Source organism: Canis lupus, chromosome 21 (assembly GCF_003254725.2).
Source record: "Canis lupus dingo isolate Sandy chromosome 21, ASM325472v2, whole genome shotgun sequence".
NCBI lineage: Eukaryota > Metazoa > Chordata > Mammalia > Carnivora > Canidae > Canis > Canis lupus.
Window position 1 is genome coordinate 19,841,059 of NC_064263.1, and position 18,940 is coordinate 19,859,998.

Consider the following 18,940-nt stretch of genomic DNA (forward strand, 5'->3'; position numbering starts at 1 on the left):
AAATTCTGATTCTGTAGGTCTAGGGTGTGACCCAGGACTCTGCATTTCTAATGAGCTCCCAGATGACACTGATGCTGTTTGTCTACGGACCACATGTTGAGCATGTTTCTTCAGCACAGGAACTGTTCAGCACCATGGACAGGAGGCCCTCGACCAACCAACAAACTTTGAGTCACCCTAAGTGTTTGGCCTCTCTGCAAGGCATGTGACACCTTTGTTGAGAAAGCAGAGGGACTTTCCAGAGGCTGCCTGACCATGTAGAGCCTCCTCTCTTTCTCTTTTTCTCTGTCTTTGGTGAAGCCCTTAGGGCAGTAGCCCAGTCAAGCACTGGCACACAGTGAAGGGCTGGAGTCCCTGACAAGCTCTGCTCAGGGATATAACCCAGCTCTTCTTGTTTTCGTCCTGACTGTTCTGGTTTGTTCCAGGTCCTGCCTGGTGACTCACTGCAGCTCTGCCTTTATTTGGGGCCTTGCAGAAAAGGCTCAGAATGCCCTTCTGTCAGGTCCCCCTTTTGGTGAACTATTCTCACAGTATTACTCAGCTTAAATAATGAGGCATAATCTTTGCCTTTGCATGTGTTTCTGTCACCCTTTGTACATAATTCTGTTGGGAATTCTAAGCACATATTATTCGAAGCATCCATGTCTTCATATCTTCCCCCAGTCTTTCTTGGCCCTGGTCCCATTAGAATCACCTGGGCAGCTCCTGCAAAATACTGATACCCAGGCCTCACCCCAGAACAGTTGAATCAGAATCTCTGGGTAGCACTGCTGGGTAGTGGTATTTCTTAAAGTTCCCTCAGTGACCACAGTATGTAATCAGGGCTGAGAATCACTGCTTTAGTTTGTGAGCTTCATGAGGATACAGATCATGTCTTATTCCCTTTTCCTCATCCTCCTCCTCCTCTATTCTAGCACCTGGCATAATATCCTGGACTGCTGTTAGGTATCTAATGAATAAGTAACTAATAAGTAACATAGCTAAAAATTCTTAATTTCTTTAGCACCTACTACACGCCAAGGACTAAAGACTAGCATTTTCCTTGCATTACCACACTGATACTCTCAACAGACCTATGAAGTAGATCTTATTTATCCCAGTTTGCAGAGGAAGGAACTGAGGCTTGGAAAGGTTAAATCACTTGGCCAAGGTCACACAGCAAAAGTAGAGCCAGAGTCTGAGCTTGCTCCAGGTGGCTTGGAAATTACTCCACCAGGCTTCTCAAGGTCAGGCTCTAACACCTCTTGTTAGGGAGACCTAAAGCCACAGATAAACTCAATTCAATTCACTATTTTTCCACCATCAATTTACCTAGAGATTTAGGAAAAACACAGAATTCTTATTAATATTGTTATACTATTCTTCAAAGTAGTAGTGTCACTTATTAAGTGTCTTCTGTTTATCTGGCACTGTCCTTAGGGATTTCTGTCCATTCCTTTCATTATCCACTGGAGCTTCATGGTGAGTCTACAAGGCAGGCATTACTATTCCCACTTTGCAGATGGGAACATAGGCCTAGATAGGGTAAGTGGCTCTTGCAAGGTCACCTGGTTTAAAAGTGGCAGGATTTCCTAACTGTGAAGCCAGTCCCCCTTAACTGGTTTAATTGCACTGCCCATTCTGTATTTGCAAAAACACCCTTAACTGCACTGCCCATTCTGTATTTGCAAAAACACCCTTGGCATGATTATCTCATTAGATTCTTAGAACACAAGGGTGACGGATGACATGGTTGGAAGAAAGACTCAGGCTGCAGAGTGAAGGATCGATGATTGCAGGGACTGGCCACTTGAGAGAAGAGAACATAAGTGGGGTCTCCACAGACCAGAAGGGCTTCACATGGAAAGTGAAAATAAACTGGAAGTAGCTCAGCCTTTATTGGCTTCCCCAGATCTCCCAGAAACCTTGGTGTCCCTCCCAAAACAGTGGGAGAGGTGAGTCCAAGGCAGGGACATCACTCTGCTTGCTTGTGGAGAGAAACAGGAGCTCCTGTTGTTGCCACTGGAGCTCCACAGTGATAGATGGAGGGCCATTTGTTGAGCAAGAAGCCATCATTCATGGAGAACAATGGCCCACTGGGACCCAGCACATTTAGAGAAGAGCATGAAGCAGACAGAAGCGGGATTATGTGAAACAAAGCCAAAGGAAATATGTTAGGAGTCTGATTTCCAGAGCCTTGAAATCGGCAGGAATGAAGCTCTTTCTGTGCAAGGGTTATTAGCAAATGTATTTGAGCAGAGGCAAGTTCGCTAGCTTCCTGGTGTCCATTACCAGAAGACATTGGAAATGATTGTGTAGGATTTAGCAGCAGATTATCCTTTTGAAAGGCATTACGTAGGGATATATTTTGATAGCGAGGGCAGGTCTGATGCATGTAGTTTACTGTGCTGTGTGGTGCAGAGCCGACCCAAGGAGACCGGGGCCCATGGCTTCAGAAGCTTCAGCTGGGGTTTCCTTTATGTGTCTGGAGCCCTGGTCCCTTTGCACAGCACCTAGGAATAAATCAGCCAAAGAATTAATTTCACTTGGCTTTGGAATCATAATCTAAAACACTAGAAACCTCCCCACTTTGCAGTAATTGAAAAAGTTAACATTGAATATATGAATAGGGGCTTATGGTTATAAAAATAACTGAAGTCAGGAAAGTATTACATGGAGCCTACTTCCTTGCCTTCTAATTTTGGGTCAGGGAGCTGACCAGCCACACAAACGGATTATTTCTGTTATTGGCTAGGGATGGGTTCTCCTGAAGACAAATTGTGTGAAAGCCTTAATAAATACAGAAATAGGTGGCAGCCAGTCCTGAGGGTGACACAGCACACAGTCACTAAGTCTGGGCCTCCTGCTAAGAATGAATTTGCTTGCCCTGGCAGAGAAGGCTGCGTGGGGTGTGGGGGGTGGGGTTGGTGCTTCTCATGAAGAGAAGGTGAACAGCCCACTCCCGAATGTGCTGTGGCAGGCTTGGCAGGGATCGCTTCCATTCTTCCAGGTGCTCATCCCATCTTGTGTCTCACCATGCCTGGTGGCAGTCTTCCAATGAAGGGGCGTTGGGAGTACTTGCTGATCGAGCCCTTGCTGACTGCCTGGTTCTTTGCTGGGCACCATGTATATAAAGATGAATGAAGTCAGAGGTGGTGTTGTTCAGTGGTTAAGATGATGATTGCTGGAGGCATATGGCCTGAATTCAAGCAGAAGCTCTGCCACTCGCTTGACCTTGGGCATATTACCCGACTCTCTGTGACTCAGTTTCTTCATCTGAAAAAATGGGAGTACCTGCAAGACCTACCTTCCAGGGAGGCTGTAAGTATGAAGTAATCTAGTATACACAGAGCCTTAAATAAGAAAATATATATATAAAGCATTTGCAGTCATGCCTAACATATAGCCAGTGTTATATCCATGTTTCCTACTGCTGCTGTTGTTGCTGCTGTTATTACTATTATTCAGAATATATTTACTTAAATCTCACTGTACATCAAGCCCTGTGTTGGATGCAAGGGAGATGGCAGTAAACAGGACATGGCCTCTGCCCTCATGGACTCCCTGTCAGATAAATGATTACGTTGCTGGAAGTGATCTGAATCTGAGAAAGATTCAGGTAGAGTGTGGTGAGAAGTCATAGTTGGGAGGCATTAAGACCAGCTTGATGGACCAAAGAAAGTTTCCTGGAGGAGGGAGCCCTCGTTGTGGGCTTTGAAGAATGGAAGGAATTTCTTTTCATTTCTTTTCTTTTCTTTTTTATTTGAATTCAATTTGCCAACATATAGTATAACACCCAGTGCTCATCCCATCAAGTGCTCTCCTCAGTGCCCATCACCCAGTTACCCCATCCCCCACCACCTCCCCTTCTGCAACCCTTTGTTTCCCAGAGTTAGGAGTCTCTCATGGTTTGTCTTCCTCTCTAATTTTTCCCCACTCAGTTTCCTTCCCTTCCCTTATGGCCCCTTTCACTATTTCTTATATCCCACATGTGAGTTAAACCATATGATCATTGTCTTTCTCTGATTGGCTTATTTTACTCAGCATAATACCCTCCAGTTCCATCCACGTTGATGTAAATGGTAGGTATTCATCCTTTCTGATGGCTGAGTAATATTCCCTAAGGGTAGCAGGGCAAGGATGTGCATCCGCCCTGCCTTGGAGCAGCTCTCCTTCTTATGAGAGTATGTGGAAACCCCAGAATGGTTCAGAAACTCACTCGGAGCCCTACCTCAGAATAAACAGCCCCAGAGAAGAAAAGAGTCTGTGTAGTGGCTGATATTCTGAGCATCATGGGACTCTGAAGAGGAGACAGCAGAAGCTTGAGTTGCAGGAAATGCTTCTCACGGAGGGCAGAGGAGGAGGAACTAGAGAGGTTTGGATTGTTACAGAAGAGCAACAGCACGAGAAGAGGCACAGAGACAGGAATGGGGAGAACAAAAAGGACAAGTGGACTTGAGCAGAGGTCACAGAGTGCACCTTGGGAGGGGAGGCTGGCCGGTTTGATTAGAGAACCTGGAAAGGTTGACTCTACTCTTTGCCTTTCATCTTCAGGCTAGAGGGTGGCAGGTGAATTTGATTTCACTCTGAAGATTTTTATGGGCTCATAAAAAAACGACGTATCATGTGCTTGTAAAATACTAGCCCAATTGACAAAGTAGGATTAAAAGGTCCAATGGAGGTGAGCCCGAGGAAATAAATAGTATATCGAAGACATTTGTTCCTCCTCTGTGCCCCAGCTGCCTCCAGCACTCAGCACCCAGCGGCGCTGAAGTGACAATGGTGGGGACCAGGAGGTGGGGAGGGTACAGCATGCCCTGAACTGAAATGTCATCCCAGTCCTGTGAGGTCCAGGCATGGATATTGAGTCAGAGCAGTTAGATAGGTGTGAGACGTTGAGTTCTTACTCCTGGCATCTACTGCAAACATTTCGGATGCAAGGGAATTCAGCGTTGGATGCAGGATCTTGCCTAATTAGAAGCTAGAAATACCCAGTGTACGCACTCAGCAGTCAGAGTGGTTCCTGCTATTTGAGCTAGTACTAGTAGATTGAGATATGTATTAACCTGAGGACTTCAGTCTCCAAGCAGGCACTCTTTAAACCAGTGTTTTCTGGGGGTAACACATAAATGTAAATAATATTTTAAAAATAAAATCTGAAGAAAAGTGAACAGAACTCTTTCCCTCCTACCCACTCCATGGCCATAGTGCCTGGGGGTTGGGAGTGGGGATGGGGCCTTTGGGCTTCTCTTCTGCCTTTTGCATTTTAATACTTTTCACAGAGAGCACCAGAGAGACCCCACAGTGGCCCACCCCTTCCTCTCAAGCTGCCAGACCTGTAGCAGGAGCAGGTCTAGAATATCAGGGCTAGGGGTTCCCAGCGGGGAAACCCTTTATTTAAAGCTCCACCCCCTGCTACTCTATCCCCTGCTACTCCACCCCCTGCTCCTCTACCTTATTCTAAAATGGCTTAGAACAAGCGGGATGGAAGAAGGTCATTGCTAATTACAGTGGTGACTCTGATAGAATGGAGAAAACTCTGGAGATGTGTGGATTGACTTTGGTCCTTTTTTCTCTCCTTCCTGCTGTGAATGGCCCTCACTTACTGAATTCCACACCGCCTACTTCTAAAGCTTCTGGGAATTGAACAGGGCTGTCTGTGAAAGCGTCCAGTATGGAGCCTGGCACAATCTGGATGCCTGATGGCTACTTAGTTCACCTCCCCCTTTTGTTCCCATGAGGGATTATCAAAGTAACAATGCTCTTTCTTCACCCTTGTTTTGGTTGGTCTTTGATGAAATAGACTGAAGTCTCCGTTTTATCTCAGACTCAGGACCATTTGGCACTTTTACTGGCTGTCAAGATGGTGTTTGGGTGTTTGGTGAGCTCACCCATAGGAGTCTTTATTTGCCTCCTCCTTAGGGCCCTGCAAGAGGGATGTGTACCGTGCATCGTCCACTGCTTCATTCAGCAGAAGTGTGCAGAGCACAGCCAGGTGCCGGGCCCCGTGTAGGGCTCCGAGGAGGCGGAGCTGGCTAAGGCAGGTGCCGTGCCCTCTGCAGCTCCCAGCTGGCTCACGGGGCAGACACATACACCAGCACTCATGGTCCTTTGTGGCGTGTGCTGTGGCTGACAGGGGCACAGGGGGAGGATTCACGGCAGGTCGCCAAAGGCAAGGGCAAGTTGCCTTTGAAGATCATGAGTTGGAAATGGCTGGGTGAAGGAGTGGCAGCATGGATGGCGCATTGGGAGGGAGAGAGCGCAAAGCATTCAGGAAACAGTGAGTGGCCCTGTTAGAGTTTTCAGATGAGGAAACTGAGGCTGAATAGAAATCAGAAGTATGCACATGATGACTGTGACCCTTGCCAAGTCTTTTCCTGTTTCTGGGCTTATTTCCCCCATCCTCCAAAGGAGGTCTCTTCCATGACTCTCCAAACCTATGACTCACAGCCGGCAAATTTGCAGGAAGCCTACTTGAATCTCTGTCTATTTATCTTATCGTCCTATTTATATTTGGGAGCTCGTTTCTTCTTCTGTTAGAATTGCCTGCATTGCTCGCCTGGGAAGCATCTCTGTTTACCTTGATGTGCTGTGAGCATGATCCAGGGTTATTAATAAAACAAGGCAGCCTCACAGTAGTGAGGTGTGGGGAGCACAATTTTATGACCAGCTGTCTCTGTCTGGAGGGCCTCAGCTGCAAGAATGCCCATCCTGCCTAGGCACTATCTAACCTCCAGGGCCAGGATGTGGTGAGGACCCTCTTGGCCTGTAAGGGAAATACTGTGTCTCATCTCTTTCCCCAGCTCCAGAACTCTTCTACCTGTACTGCAAACTGACAGCCTATGGACATGTTTTTGGCCCCACATCCTGTTTTAATTATCAAGACATTTAAGATGGAATCTGGGTGGCTCATTTGGTTAAGTGTCCAACTCTTGATTTTGGCTCAGGTCATGACCTCACGGTTGTGAGATGGAGCCATGAGTTGGGCTATGTGCTCAGTGGGGAGTCTGCTTGAGAGTCTCTCTCTCCCTCTCCCTCTGCCCCTCTCCCTGCTCATGCATGTGCAGGCACAAACAACCTTTCTCTAAAATAAATCTTTAAAGGGAAAAAAATTTTAATATAAAATCCAGGACATTTTGCCAAAAATAAGGATTTCCACCATCTCTTAGAAACTTAGATTTGGCAGCCGTAGGCCACCTTCTTGCATGTATTGTTCACTGGTACTGAATGGTGTGGCTGCCCCTTTTAGAAAGGCATGAGTTTTTTACTTTGCCTTATTTTCCATCTCTCCTTAGGACTGGCCCCTATAGGCATTTAGGTTTGCCAGCTTGGACCTGCCCCCTCACTGATACCCAAAATTCATACCCTTTGTTCTCCCACGAGGCTATATATAATCACTCATGTGTTATTCATCGATACAGATACAGAGCACAATCGAGGTAACAAGACTGTTTCCTGTTCATGTTCTCATCCGGCTCTCACAGTAGCCTGCAGAAGTGGTTGCGATTGTTCCCATTTTACAGATAAGGAAACCAAGGCTGAGGGAAGGGAAATATGGTCCTGTGTAATGGGTTTGGAGAATGGTAACACATCCGCAGGATGGGCACAGCATGAGTGGGAGGCAGCAAGTGGCCTGTTTTAGAGTTTGGTATTAGCTCTCCCTTACTGGGTATCTGTGCAAGTCTCTGCCCCTTTGAGGGCTCCAGCTTCCTCTGTAAAGTCAGGTCACTACCCTAAATCAAGGGTTATTAATGTAAGCATGTGGATAGGAACAAAGTTAGCATTTCCCCCCATTGTAAATATAGAAGTCTCTGGGAATCTGTTACCAGGAGGAATCTGATATTTTTGTGTCCCATTATAGTTGTTGGAGATACCTCAAAATATCATTTACATTCATAACTACTTCAAGGTTATGAGAATTATTAGACCTGCCACTAGATTTGTTATAAATCTAGACTTTAAAAACAAATAAAAATTACCGTCTCACAAATGTATCATTTTAACATTTTGATAACCATGTTAATATAATTGGCTTTTGTTGTAATCCTATGTTTTGTTTTTTTTTAATGCCCTTTGGGAACATTTTTCTGAGAAAGGGTTTTAAAGTTCAAGAAACTACCAGCAGGGTCTGAGAGACAATAAAGGCTAAGATCCTTTTCCCAGAGGATCTCTAGGCCACTTGAACACCTGGGACTCTGGGATCCATGAGTATCAGGCCCAGACCTGCCTCCTACCTCTCCACCCAGCCCATTCTGTTTCCACACCTGTAGCAGCTTCAGAGGCCCCGTGCATCCTGGTTGACATGCAGTTATATCAAACAAACATCTCCCAGTTTCTTGGAGGCTGAAGATGTCAGAGTAGCCAATGGCCTGGAGCAGACTGGAGGAGAGGGGATGGGGGCTCTCTGGGCACCTGACCCCTGGTCCTGAAGCCTTCTGCACTGGGGAGTGCTGTGGTGCTTTGATCTCTGGGCCTGCCTACTCACGGCTTCTACCCTCTCCACTCTGGTTTTTCTCTGCAGATCCTTGTGTGAGAATCCAGATATGGAGGCCCTGAGTGCTTCTTGTTTGGCAGGGAAGGAAGCTGAGGTGCAAAAAAAGGCAAATGCTTGACCAAGGATTATGCAGTTGGTCAGGTTCTGAGGAGGGACAAGAATGTGTCTCGTCTAGTGCCCATTTCCTGGAACAGCATGCTTCAGTTACCAGGGGGTGCCTTTTCTTGTGAAGGTGAATCTTCAGTTCATTTTTCTTGCCCATTCCTGAGCATTTTTTTCTCCCTGCGACTTTGTCTTCTATTCTTCTTCCTTCCTTTCTACCTTGCTAGTCATTCTTTTTAATTAATTTTTTTTTTAACAGTTCAGGTTCTCTCCTAAGAGTTCAGCCTGGTCCCTTAGGGAGACACAGTGCTGTATTTTCAGACCCCTTACACACATCAGAAGCGATAAATTAATTGGCTGATTCCTGAAATCTCCATGGCCATTGGCATTTACATTTCAGCTTTGACCTTGGAGACAGAGGAGAAAGGTCCAAGCTTATAGCCTCGTCATATTGATTATTCGTTTGTCAAATATTGCTTGAGCCTCTGTGTCAGGAGCCCCCTGGGCTGAACAGTGAGGGTAGATAGAGCAATGGACAAGATGACAGGCTCCCTGCCTACATGGGGCCAAGACAGACATTGAACAACTGGTTCAGTCATACTGAGTATGTATAACAAAGAAGAGCAGTGGATAATATGAGGAGCTGATGGACCAGGGTTAGGCAGCACAGGCCTTTCAAAGTATTTGCTTTGTAGGCTAAAACCCAGAAAATAGATGGAAATGAGCTGGGGAAGTTCTAGAAATTGGGACAGCATGTGCAAATGCCCTGAGGCAGGAAGAAATGTGTGTTGATGGAAGAAATAGAATCAGGAGAGAAGCAGATGGTGAGGTTAAAGGGACAGATAGGGCCCAGAGATGAGGATCTTATAAACCAGGATGAGGGTTTGAATGCATTTGAGGACAGCTGGAAGCCACAGAAGAAAGACATAATCAGAGGTACCTTTTAAGACCATGTTTTTTTGCAAAAGAATAATCCAAGAGGGTGACAGGTGACGTAGGGAAATTGTTAAGTCTTATGATAACAACCATGAGGAAAGGTGGTCTTTTGGACTGAGATGTCACCTGACTGCTAAGGACCAGGGAATGGGTTTGAGAGCTCCATGTGAGATGGGTAAAGTGACTCAGGAGTGGGAAATCATCAAGCCCAGAAAGGCTCCGCCTTCTTTCTGCCCCTCAAGTGTCTGTAGGGAGCAGAGACCATGACCTCCCCCTGGCAGGACAGGCAGCCACTGCTTGGCTGCTGTGACCCCCTTCATGCTTGGTTGCATCAGCCTGGCTCTTCATTGCTCAATGCCTGAAGTTGTCGGCAAAACTGAGCAGGTGTGGCCAGAAAGGTAGGGAAATAGCTGCCTATTGGCAGCTAAAGGGAAATGAAGACTCCGGTCTTTTGTACTGAGCCTCAACCTGGTAAACCTCACTTTTGTGCTCCCTGACTTTCCAGAGTTCATGACTCCAAATAATCCCCCAAATAAGCCCATAACTATGAACCATGAGAAATACAGGATCAAGAGCAGAGGTGACATTCAAAATATTTAACAACCTGACTGCATGTGCATAGGCTCATCAGAACAGGTCTCTGCCATCGTGCCCAGCAGAGGCCTGGGGGCCTTCCACTTGCCTTCTCTCAATTGTGGGGAGGCTTGACAGGTCCTTGGGAGGAGCTCAGGTCATGGTGGGAGGCATGTAATGGCTTGGGGGCAGTGATTACACAGTGACCAGTATGGACGCCTTTCCATTTTTTAATCACAGGCACAACTCTCCTGTACCTGCTGATCTAGACTGGGGGGTCATACTGGCTTCCTGGGGGGAAGTGCAGTTTGAGCTGAGATCTGAAAGACAAGGCCTGTGAAGATGGGAGTGGCGATAGAAGAAACAGCCTATGTAAATGCTCTGAAATGGGATGGACAGTGGGGTGTTTGAGAAGTAAAAGGGGCAGGGCTTTTGGTGAGAGGAAGCAGAGCTGCCAGCAGGAGCCAGGCTCTCTGGGCCTGGGAGCCAGGGAGGGCTCACATCTCCTACGTGCACGGGATACAGGGAGACTGGTTGGGGGACTACTGCAGCAGCTCGGGTGAGAGTTGACCATGGCTTGAACTAGGATAGCGGAGGCAGAGGTGGTGAGCAGGAGATTGATGTGAGGGTTAGAACCAGCAGGGGTCCATGATGGGTTAATATGGGGGTGTTGTGAAGGGGAGGGGTGTCAGGTAGGCTAGGTTTGTAATTTGAGATGCTGATGGAAAGTGGCGTTACTCACTGAGATGGGGACCAGCAGAAGAGGACCCTTGGGAGATAAAGGTTGACCTGTTGACATGTTAAGTTTGAGGATGGCAAGTAGATCCAAGCGCCCAAGCACAGGCTTCTGGTTCTTGCTCTGCTGCTCTGTGTAATTGGAGCAAATCATTTAGCCTTTCTGAGCCTCTATCTCCCCAGCTATAAAACTGAGGAAGTAAAACCTGCTTTATAGGGTTGTTGTAAAAGTTGTTATGAACATGGAGGGAAAACACCTCACATATTGTAAGCACACGGTGACCATAGGTGGTCATTGGTAGCAGTTGATTTTAATTAAACATATATGCTCAGGAATCTTATAATATCCTGCTACACTGAGGCACATCTGGTACATTTTGTTCTTTATGAGATAAAATTTGGAGTCCATGACACAGGTGGTGGTGGTGGTGGTGGTGATGGGGAGGAGTCTGTTTTTCTTGGCTGTTGGAAGCATATGAAGCGTCTGCCTTCATCATTTAGGGGCTGGTGTCGTGGAGAGGAAGGATCATTGAGCTTGGATTCTGATATGTGCGCCCTGTTCCTGCCTCTGCAGCCCGAGAGCAGGTTCTGTAATCGCTCTAAGCCTTAGTTTCTTTAGTTGTGAAATGGGGATGGTGATAATACATACCTCCCAGGATGATTGTAACATTCCAGCTGGGCCTCAGCCGGCCCCCTGGCCTCGCCTCTGCCTGCCTTTAGCCTCCTGTCACCTGCTCTTCATCTCCTGTGGGCCAGCCACAGAAGACATCACCGCTTTTTCCACACCCGGCTTCCCTCAGCCTGGGATGCCCTTTCCCACTCTGTCCATCAACTGTCTTCTTCGACTCCAGGGTCCAAGCAAGTGCTGCCTCTTCCACGAAGCTTTTCTGATGCTGCCAAGGAGAATCCACAGCTGTGTCTCTTTTGTCCCTGCAGCCCTGTCACTTGGCCCCCCTTGAACACCCAGCATTCTGCTTTGGGTTACAGCGCAGGCCTGCGTCCTTGACTATAATCCTCTTAGGCCTGTGACCTTGTCTGTTGCAATCTCACACTCCCCTCAAGTCTGAGCATGGGTCCACACAGAAAAATAATTTAACTGAGTGCAATTGAATGAATGTGATGCAGCAGGCACGGGCTGTGCAACGGCCCAGGGATTGGAAGGCCAGCGTGTGAGGCTATGCTGTCCCCGTGGAGTCAGGAAGGAACAGATTGTCTTGAAATGGATGGTTTTGCTGTTGAGGTCAGAAGGCTCCCTTCTCGGGGCAGCTCTGGAGCAGCCAGATCCCCAGCCTTTGGTAACTGGGCCGCTGCAGTTGGGCTGCTCTGGGGACCTGTGCAAGGCATGCCTACAGCCTCATGAATGAAGTTAGGGACCCTCCCCTTGGGCCTGGATCAGCCTGCTCTGTGGCTCTTCCTGGCCCTGTCTCATCCCCAGCCTCACCCCTCCCATCCATCCCCAGGGCAGCCAGAGTGCTTGATCTCAAGGACAGATCTGGCCCTATGATTGCCTGGCTTAAAAACCTTTGAGGAATGAGCCTGCTGCTAGAATCTGGCCCCTGAGGCCTTCTAGGAAGTGTCCTTCCTAGCACCTCTGTTTCCAGAGCTTTCACATTTCCTCCCGCTGCTTGTGCTTCTCAGAATAGGTCCACATTTCACACCCCTTGCTTGCTGTGGACCTTTTTGATTTGCAAACACTGTGCTCAGGACTATTGCTCGAAGCCTACCTTGCCTGGTCCCATCCCACTAAAACTGACCCCTTCCTGGCTGGGTCCCACTGAGATTACAGACTCCCCTCCCCCAGTGGTGACACTTGTGCCTTTTAGTGCAGGAAGCATGTTGAACTGACCATCTTTAGTAGTAGAAATGATAAAAGCAGTGAGTGCTGCCCAAGACTGACCAGCAGGCCCCTGCCAGGTGTTTGAGAAACACTAGTCCATAGAATACTCACAAGGTTGGCATAAGGATCTCTGTTTTGCAAATGAGGAAGCTGAAGCTCAGAGAGGTTAGATCACTTTATATGTGTCACTCAACTCATCTGAGTCTGGGTCAGCCCATGCCTCCTCTGAAAATCTTCTGGCCACCAACTCCAGTCTGGGTCTGACATGCAGAATAGGCAGCCAGAGATTGCTTGTTAAATGAAAGGGTGAGCATGAAGCTGCTGGGTGGAGGGATGTTTCAAGGAGAGCTGACTTCTAAAGGCTCCTTCACAGGGTTCCAGGGGCCTAGTTGAAAAGAAATGATCATCTCCTACATCTTGGATTCTTATTGGACTTTCCATGTTTTTAGGTAAATAATAAAACCATTATTATCTCTGGCACAACCCAGAAAACTAACTCAAAAGTTAGTGATCTAAACTAACTCATTCTGAGAGCCACTTGATGTCATGTATCGCTGGCGGAGGGCACCTGCAGATGAGGCAGCTATAGTGAGGCCACCCAGACGAGGACACAGCTGGTCTTGGGAAGGCCAGTTAACCTATCGGGATTTTACTCTTGAGCCTGCCAAGCCATGGTAGGCCGTTAGGTCATTAGGGCTGGGACTTGTGGCTCAAGTACAATTTTCTCATCCTAAATTGCTTCACATCTGAAGTGCTTCATTTTTGTGATCTCACACACTCACAAAATGAAATCTGAGGGAGTAAAAAAGAAGAAAATCTTTGACTCGGAAATATCCAGAAGAAAGCTAAAGTGAACGTGTTTTAGGGACCTAATCAGCAGCAGAAGTCCAGGTGGGGGCGGGGGAGGAGGGAAGAGCACCAAGAATGATGAAGTCGGAAATTGTAGGGTTCTTAGGGGGCAGTGCCTCCTCCCTCGGACAGCTGGTGCAATATGGCCAGCTTAGCTTGGGTCAACAGAGTTTTTTGAAATCAGCTCCCAAGTCTGAAGAAGCAATACACGGCACTCCTCAGAGTTGCTGGAACCTCGTGAGCAGGGACAGCAAGGACTGCCAGAAAGGAGGCACTGCCCTGTGCCTTCACCAGTCCTGCTTTGTGAGTCATCAGTGCCCCTTCCCCTGCAAGGTCCTGACTTGCTTAGGCCTTGAGTCCATCTGGATACAGTGGGAAGCCCAGTAGAGCTTCAGTCCTCCCCATGGGTGGGGCCTGGAAGCCCAGTACCCTTTTTCCAACCACAGAGTACCTGATGATGTGGTCCAGTAAACAGCCAGAGGAGCTCACTTAGTGTGGCGGTTTAGGGCTTATCTGAGGAGATGGTGTTTAAGCTAAGAGGCCTAAAGGATAAATTTGGATTAGCCAGCAAAAAGGAGAGCAAACAACTTTCCGGGCAGATGGAACAGCACACCCAGGGCCTGCACTGGGAAGAATGACCCATTTGAGGACCTCAAGAAAACCAATGTGACTAGTTACAGAGACTGAAGGGGAAATGGATGTATCGAGAGATCCAAGCAGCACAGAAACCGGGTCCTCGAAGCAGTCTTTTCAGGCACAAGTGCACACCCTGGACTTTGGATCTGATCTTTAATGGGATAGAGAGATGTTGTCAAGAGCTTTAGGCAGTGGAGATGATCTGATTTGCATTAAAAAAAATCCTTCTACTTTCTGGACAGTGAGAGAATTGGAGGAGAGGATATAGACACCAGACTATGGTGGAAATCCAGGTGAGAGGTGATGGTGGCTTGGTGAGGGTCATGGTGCTGAGGAGGGAGAAAAATGAACAGGGACAGATTTAAGTTCTATTTGGGAAATAGGACATATAGGACTTGGTGACTGGTGGGGAGAATGCACAGGGAGGTGTCAGGACAGGCCTCCAGATTTCTGGTGGGGCAACAGTACATGGTAGCGCCATTTACTGTGATAGAACTCGCTGGAAGAAAGCTAAAAATAATAGTCAAGGCAAAAGACCAATGGCAAACTCTATGCGCCAAGCAGGAAAGAGGCTAACACCCAACCAGGCAATGGGCAAAGGACTGTGAACATGCATTTCCTAAAAGAAGAATTGCAAATGGCCAAGAAGCAGAGAAACAGATGTTCAACTGATATCCAAAAATGCAGACTAAAATAACTAGGCTCCATTTAACTATCACATTGACAAAGATAAAAAAGCACGTTAATGTCTAAAACTGACAAGATGAGGAGTTGGCATGCCTCTGTGCTGCTGGTGGAAATTGAAAGTGATACAGTCTTTCATGGGGTGCAGTTACAAATTTCTTAAAAATGTCAAGTAATTAGGTCATGATCTCAGGGTCCTGGGATTGAGCCCTACATCAGGCTCAACACTCCATGTGGAGTCTCTTTGGTATTCTCTCTCTCCCTCTGCCCTGCCCTTGCTCCCGTGCTTGCGCATGTGTACGCACTGGCATGTACACGCTTGCTCTCTAAATAAATAAATAAATAAAATCTTTTAATTTTTTATTTTAATTTTTAAAAGATTTTATTTATTTAGGGGATCCCTGGGTGGCTCAGCGGTTGAGCGTCTGCCTTCTGCCTAGGGCGTGATCCTGGAGTCTTGGGATCCAGTCCCACATTGGGCTCCCTACGAGGAGCCTGCTTCTCCCTCTGCCTATGTCTCTGCCTCTCTCTGTGTGTCTCTCATGAATAAATAAATAAAAGCCTCAAAAAAAAATTCAAGCAATGAAAGGGAGCCTGACTGGCTTAGTCAGTGGAGTGACTCTTGATCTTGGGGTCAAGAGTTCGAGCCTCACGTTGGGTGTAGAGATTGCTTAAAAATAAAATCCTTTTAAAAAATGTTAAGCAGTGGGGTACTTGGGTGGCTCAGTTGGTTAAGCGTCTGGCTCTTGAATTTGGGTCAGGTCATGATTTCAGGGTCCTGAGATGAGGCCTGCGTGGTGCTCTGCACTGTGTGTGGAGTCTGCTTGGGATTCTTTCCCTCTTCCTCTCCCTCCCTCTCTGACCCTCCACTTGCTCATTGTCTCTCTCTCTTTCTCTCTAAAATAAATAAATAGAATATTTTTAAAATGTTAAGTAGTATAGTCTAAGTATACAACCAAGCAACCACACAGAGATATATGTACAAAAATATTAGAGTATTTTCACTTGTGAAAAAATAAAAACACCTACATGTACATTAGTAGGGATCAATTGTGCATTTATGTAACCATTTTCAAAAGATAAAAAAATGGTGTGTATAATAGGATCCCATTTTACAGTGTCTGGCTATGTGTGTGTATGTGAATGTGCATGGGGGTATGTAGGCAACAAAGTTTGGAAGGAAACCTGTCTAAAATCATATTGCTCGTGGTAGGTGAGTTCTTACTGTACTTAATGAATTTGAGTACACAGAAAAAAATAATACTTTAGAAGAAGAGAAAAAAGTAACTGCAGTTTAACAGAGACTTTAATTAAAGTGTCGCAGGAAGGGAACCCAAGCGAGGATGACTCATTCTGACTTGGGCTGGTGGGAGACTTCAAGGAAGAGGTGTTGGACCAAGAATGGAAAATCATTATTTTCCTGCATCTGCACAACTTTGTCACTTGTATTCATGAGAAAGGGGGGACTCTCCAGAAAGAAAATCTGAGCCTGTTCTGCAGACCATTGAGTCTGTTTGCTCTCTGGTCATAAAAAATCCGTACCAATTAATTTTAAACCAGATGACAGGAAACAAAAACTTAGAACTCTAGAAGCCTACAGCCAACCCCAGCTTCAATCAGTGCCCAGTACCGTCACTCTGCCACTTTCTCCCACTTCCCGTGACTCGTTTGGGATCTTATGCTCATTTGCAGCGGCAATGGCATTCCTGGATGTTATGTTATCAGCCCTCTCTGTTTCCTTGGTTACTATCTTGGATCTTTGAATAAAGAATCACTTGTACTTCACATTTTCTAAACTTGGTTTTAGAAATTCTGCAGCTTCTTACCAAAGTGCCCTTTTGGGAACTTAAATATGCATTGATACAATCTAGTCACTTTATGGAACAGCTGGCCATAAAGTGGCCACCTAACAGAACAGGATGACCCTGCCTTGACTTGGAAACAGAACTTAATTGGTGGCTTGATGCTACAGAGTTGCAAATTAGGGGTGTGAGGAGGGGGGCAGAAAGAAAACTGAAAATACAGAGCCCATGGTTGGAAGTGGGCAAATGGGGGTGCAAGTCCCAGTTCCTTTGGTCCCTGGAAATGTGGCCTCAGGCAACTTTCTTGACACTCAGTAACATCAGGTGCCTTTGATGTTTCAGCCTCAAAATAGGACAGACTTATTAGGTTCCAGCAAGGAACTCTAAACCATCCTTCCCAAGATAAAGTAGGAGCACCGCTGGGAAGTGCATGGTTGAGCAGTCTAAATGTCAAAGTTATATTAATGAGTATTAGAAAATATATAAAAACAATACTTCAAGCCTATGACCTCACAGATGTTTTTATATAAAATGGTCATGACTAAAAATTCCTTTAAGTTGTTAGCAACCATTTTGGTATTAGAGAATCCATCTGAGTTGAAAGATTGCCTTTCAGTGGGCCTTAGAGAGAAGGGGCAGAAATAAAGTGCAGCAGAAACTTAAAAAAAATCCATTAAAATAAAGTTAAGCAAAAAATGCAAATAAAGAAATAAATTTTGAAAAATTAGCAAACGGTAGTAGAGGTGAGACATCACTATTATGGCAAAAATTGGGCAAGTGGTTCCAACATGACTGCAGCGGGTCTTGGATGGATCATTGAACCTCCTTGAGTTGAAATTTTCTTGCCTGGAAGATCTCCCAGGTGGCTATGAGGCTCAGGAGGTAATATCCATAGATATTATCAGCTCAACAATATGGACTCATTTTCACATAATAGGGACTGAAATATATGTTTTCCTCACTTTTCCTTAGCTTCATGTCTTTCAGTTAAAAATGATTTCTGGGATGGGCCTTTCTGGTTTCCTTATTTTGCAGATGAGGTAACTGAACCCAGACTGGGGAAAGAGCAATCGAGGGCCCCTGCTGTCCCTGGGCCCTGGTGTGCACGGTACCTGCCAGAGACCTGACCAGGGCCCAAGACTCTTGGAAGCTGACAAAGCTGATGTCAGAGAAAAAAAAGTTAATAATGTGGGCAACAGTTGTGGCATAACACTGGGGGTCCAGGGTGGGGGCATTTCAGTATAGTACACCTCTGTGGTCCCCACTCTGCAAAATGGTGAACTCTGGCATTAGAAGAGAAAAATTGGAAAAATACCTTAAAATGTTGGGAGTGAGTATGTTGAGGTACTGACTTTTTTGTTTGCTCTATTTCTCTTCGTATTTCAGTGGTCCTTACATTTTACATTTATGAAAAATAAAAATAAGTGCCAAAATGATGGAAAGGCTGAATTTTCTGTACTGAGGGTTGAACACCATCAGCACCCTGCTTGACACATAACTATTAATTATCACACTTCACTTTTGAAATAATTCCCTTCCAGCCCCTGACCGTTAGCAATTTCCCCAGTTATACTGGATCATAAGCAGTTGGTAACTGATATGAGGTATGAAACGTCGGATGTATTTTAGTCCAGTGGTCTCAAGAGATTAATTGTGATCATCTTCTTGTTTTGCAGATGGAAAAACTGAGACTCCGAGAGGGCTAGTGATCTCCCAGACGATTGGCCAGTAGGTAAGTGATAATGCTGAAAGTGAGCTGGAAACAAGATATACTGCTAATCTCGGCAGCCAGAATTTCTGCCGGCTTATTGTCCCAGTCTTGTGACTTCTGATTTGTGCAATTCAAGACCAGAAATAAGATGAATTGGTTTGAAGCATTTGGGTATGATTTGCACTGTAGTTTCTGTTTGTTTTCACTGTTGAGTTGGAATGTTTAACAAGTGAGTTTGTGAGGGCTTCCTGGGCATTGCCTGCTCATGGTGGATCTTTCCTGGGGAATGATAGGGCTCATTAAAACCTGGCCCATGCTGTGGCTAGTTTGACATCACTGCCCCTTCCAGAGACCCAACAGTTCGGTGCATCTAGAACAGAGAGCCTGGGACTAGAGGGTGAGGGGACCTGGGCTTCAGTCCTGGCATCAGCTGTTCTGTGACCTTAAACAAGCCACCTAACTCACAAGTCTACTGATTCCTTCAAAACCATTTTCTCCCAGAATATTTAGTGCCAGCCCTCTGTGCCAGGCACTGAAGGTAAACAGAGAAATACAACCCAGGCTTTGCCCTGGAGGCACCCACAGCCCCATTTATGAGCCCC

General features: G+C 46.3%; 1 protein-coding gene across 3 annotated transcripts in view; it reads left to right on the forward strand.

Moving 5' to 3' along the window:
* The window catches only part of TENM4 (teneurin transmembrane protein 4), a 2,722,049-nt gene that overhangs the window by 2,113,150 nt on the left and 589,959 nt on the right, over window positions 1-18,940 (forward strand). For all 3 annotated transcript variants that reach the window (XM_049099077.1, XM_049099079.1, XM_049099078.1), the window contains one exon: window positions 18,304-18,359. The gene's annotated coding sequence lies outside the window, so the exon portion shown is untranslated. The remainder of the gene's footprint in view (window positions 1-18,303; window positions 18,360-18,940) is intronic.